The sequence below is a fragment of the Tupaia chinensis genome, unplaced genomic scaffold (genome assembly GCF_000334495.1).
Source record: "Tupaia chinensis unplaced genomic scaffold, TupChi_1.0 Scaffold144144_1, whole genome shotgun sequence".
Taxonomy (NCBI): domain Eukaryota; kingdom Metazoa; phylum Chordata; class Mammalia; order Scandentia; family Tupaiidae; genus Tupaia; species Tupaia belangeri.
The window spans coordinates 51,614-55,918 of NW_006203999.1; the positions used below are offsets into that span (position 1 = coordinate 51,614).

Below are 4,305 nucleotides of genomic sequence, written 5' to 3' on the forward strand. Positions count from 1 at the left end.
TGTTCCAATTATCACTCTACTACACCATGCTACACCCTATGTATAGCAGTCATTTTACCCCCTTTAACATTAAGAAATCAAAATCCTTCAAATTATCTGTTATTTTCTTTACAGTAAGATTTATAGCCTCTCAAGACCCCTTAACAGTATCCAATATCATCCCTTCCTAGCTTATTGTCTGAAAATACAGGTAACAATAATTCAGAAATTCTTATTGAAATCAATTTAGGCTGTGCTAAGTACTCTGACACACTCTCCTTATGAAGAACTGAATAAGTTTGGTACATCTTGTTCTTCTTTAAACCAAGCTGGCTATTCTCTCATAGCTGCTATTTTTTTCTAATGATTGAAAGTTATTGTTTAATAATCTGTTCTAGTATCTCCTAATACCAGAACCAAGACTAGAATCCAACTCCTATTACCAAAGTTTTTTTCTGCTGCATTAATCCATATTTAAAGTGAGTTGTGATCAGGAATGATATAAATTTAAATTGGTTCTATATTTAGGAAGATATCAGACCAGCAGATGGTGTGGTGGTTAAAGCACTAGGATCCTACGTGGTGGACTCTGCAGTTCTAGTCCTAGTACCAGCACCTGAAAAACATGCCAGGCATGTGTGCATGCATGCCCAAATCCCAAGAGGAGAATGGAGAAGAAAGGATTTCAGTGTTGCCACCTCCACCCCCAGAAGAGTGATTTCTTCCCTTTCCTCTCCCTCTGTTTCTCTCTGTGAGTGCATGTACCTCATGTCAAAAAATCTTTTTAAAAAGGGTACCTTTTTAAATTACATTGAATGGTTATTTATTCTGCTTCATTTAAGTTAATTCAAAAAGTAGTACCAGTACAGATGGCATAATGGTTATATCACTAGACTCCCATGTAATCAACCATGGTTTGAGTCTTGGACCCAGTAGCTTAAAACTCATACCAGGCACATGTGTATGTACATGCCCAAAATCCTGAGAGTAGAACGGAAAAGGGATTGTGGCATGGCCATCCCCCCAGGGGGTATTTTCTCTCTTTCTGTCTCTCTGGTGAGCACACGTGCCCTATAGCAAAAATCTCTCTTAAAGAAAAATTAATTTAGAAAGTCTTTCTTGGTATCCCAATAAAATGACTATGCTATGGCCTGAATTCTGTCTCATTAAAATCTCTATGATGAGGGGCTAGCATGTGGCATGGTGGTTAGGGGCACTGGACTCCCACATGGCTAACTAACCGCGGTTCAAGTCCCAGCCTGGCGGCTTGCTTTCTCTCTCTGTCACTCGGTCCCTCTCTGGTCAAATCAAAATAAATAAATAAATAGATAGATAGATAAAAAGTTAAATAAAATAATTATTTTTTAAAAATCTCTATGATGAAACCTAATTACCAATGGGATGATATTAAGAGGTGAGGCCATGGGGAGGTGATTAGGTCATGACAGTAGAGCCTTCATGAACAGGATTAGTGTCCTTATAAAAGAGGTTCCAGAAAACTATCTTGCCTTTTCCACCAAGTGAGGACACAGCTAGAAAGGACTATCTATGAACCAGATACTAGACACTCTGCAAAATCTGCTGGGATCTTGATCAGTGAAAAATAAATTTATTGCTTATAAGCCACCCAGTTTATTTTGTCATAGTGGCATAAAAGACTAAGACAGACTTATTAGTCTAAGAAATTCTTATATACACATTAAATCACTCTTCCTGCAACTGAACCCTAGTAAGTTCAGGTATCACTGAACTATTATAAAGATAGCTTTCAATTTTGTTTAAATCATCATAATTCATGTACTTTAAATGTCACTAAAATCACCTCTCACCACTTTCAGTTCCATGCTAAGTAATCTACTTAAAGGGGCCAGCAGGTGGCATGGTGGTTGGGTTGGGGGAACTTCCACATGGCTGACCATGGTTCGAGTCCTGGACCTAGGAGCCTGCTTTCTCACCTTCTTTCTCTCTCTCTCTCTCATCAAATTAAAATAAATGAATAAATAAATAAAGTAAAATAAAATAATCCTAAAAAAACACATAAAAGACATCCTCTTTTATTTATCATTGTGTTAGTACATCTTGGGACTGCTTGTTAATCACTGTAGTTTCTTAAAATGCATCTTTTATTGTAAAAGTTAAATATGAACAAAAATCTCTAAGAAGTAAAGATAACTATTTCTCTAGTGTTTTTATACTCCCACTTCAGTTAATATGAAGACTAAAAGTCTTTTAACTTTTATCTGTTTGGTTTGTATTGTTCTATATCTTCTCATAGTATTTGTAGAAATAAATAGGACTAGAAAAATTGAAATTGATGTTGTTAAGTATTTGCTAGTGCTAGGGAGATGAAAGCAGAGTAGAGGAAGCAAGGTTTTGAAATTATCTAGGAAGACAAAAATAGGTTCTAAGGAGTGGTAGTGAAGGATGGCAGCACTGCTATTCTAGCAGCAGTGGGGAAGGGGAAAATTACTGCTGAAAAAAGTGAAAGCTCCCATGCTTTGTCCATGAGGTCACAGCCAAGAATGAAAACAACATATTATCCATCCAAAAGAACTAAAAAACAGAACACACAAGGTAAGCATATTAAAATAAAAGGTAGGCCAGATCTCACTGGCAATATCTCCTACAAGCCAAAAAGAAAGGATAAACAGTCTGCATGTAGGAAGGCATAGGACTTGACCTGGTCAAAAACAAATGAAGAGTTACATATCAGGCATGAAAATAGAAGGAGCTCCTTGAACCTACCACCCAGCAAAACTGATAAAAATTATAAAGGGACAATGATGTAAAGTCCCTAGAAGAGGTTCTAGATATAGCTGTTAAAGTTATAGGAGGTCACAGTTCTGGATTAAGCTCCTGCACTAGGCCCCGACATACCAGACTAAAAATCAAAATGCCATCACTTATGTCTCCATATCACCAAGTCAAAACTACAGGGTTGTCAAGAAAGTCATGAAGTATTTTTGTATAGAAAAACACAGAAAAACACATCATGACCTTCCAGAGAACCTACTAAGTTGTTAGAGTTTCTGAGAAATCAGGGGAGAGGTAACAGCTTAGTTTCCCAAATAGGCCAGTTGAATCGACACAAGAAAATTCTGTTTTAATCCTTTCACAGAGGAAGTAACCTGATGTTAACAGTTATTTTCCTATTGTTTTATCTCCCTGTCCCAATCTTACAAGAAAAGTTACTTTGAAATAACTAATCCACTTCATGTTCTTTGACTTTTTAACTTTCCTTAGCCTTTCTCTGAGTATAAAACCAAACTCTTCTGCTCAGCTACTTAGAACACTTATTCTATAAGCACCAGCAAGCGGACCTCAAAATGGTTACATTGTTGGACTCCCACGTAGTCCACCATGGTTTAAGTCCCAGACCTAGAAATTTAAAATTTACATTGGGCAAAGACCCCTTCATGACTACTGAGAACTAGTGATTTCAGGAGATTAGGAGAAATGAAGATTTTCCACTGATAATTCAGCCTCCAGCCCTCAAACTCATGTGGTAGGAAGAAGACATTGCAGCCTCTTGTCTCTGTATCTATAGTCTTTGTCTCTCTCTACCTCTGTCTCTGTCTTCTCACTTTTTTGGTAATTTTTCCTTTTTAAAATTTTTTAAAGTTAAGCAGTTTCTGGGCTCTCAGCCCCTCCTTTCCCTTTCTCTTGTTAATAATCCCCTCTTCCCCTCCCAACCCAGGAAAGGCAAGGGCACAGGCCACAGAAGGCCCCTTCATGGCTACTGAGAACTAGTGATTTCGTGCGACATGCTTGTGCAACGTGCGGTTTTCTAATTATTGCTTTAAAAAAATTCTTTTTTTTTTTAGTTTTTTTCTTGTCTTTTTTTCTGTTTCTTGGTTGTTGTTGTTACTGTTGCTTCTCTCTCTGTGTTTCCTTTTCTGCACACTACTGGAGGCTCTGATTGAACTTCAAGTTTGGGAAGAAACACACTTTTCCATCAGATGACTAGAAATCACTGCATGACCACAAGAAATATGAGAAAGCAAGAAAATACCTCTCCTCCAAGGGAAAAGAATGGCTCTTCTTCATCCACAGAGAGTTCAATGGAAATCATGGATATGTCTGATAAAGAATTCAGAACATTCATAATGGCAAAGCTAATAGAGATGGAAGAGAAGAGAGACTATGAACTGCATAAGAGAATGGAGAAAGGAGCTGACGAGTGCCAGGAGGTGAGGAAATTCTTGCAAGATCCGAAAGAGGAATTACACACTTTACAAAAGAATCAGATGGAATTGCTAGAGATACAGGAAGTCAAAATCTCTCTAGAAAGTATTAAAAGCAGACTAGATCATACAGAAAATAGAA

The 4,305-nt window shown here is 37.4% G+C and overlaps 1 long non-coding RNA gene across 1 annotated transcript in view; it reads right to left on the bottom strand.

The window, feature by feature from the left end:
- Window positions 1-1,555: 1,555 nt before the first annotated feature.
- The window catches only part of LOC106733581 (uncharacterized), a 13,751-nt gene continuing 11,001 nt past the window's right edge, over window positions 1,556-4,305 (bottom strand). The window contains exon 3 of the long non-coding RNA XR_001369578.2: window positions 1,556-1,567. This is a non-coding gene — a long non-coding RNA (uncharacterized LOC106733581). The remainder of the gene's footprint in view (window positions 1,568-4,305) is intronic.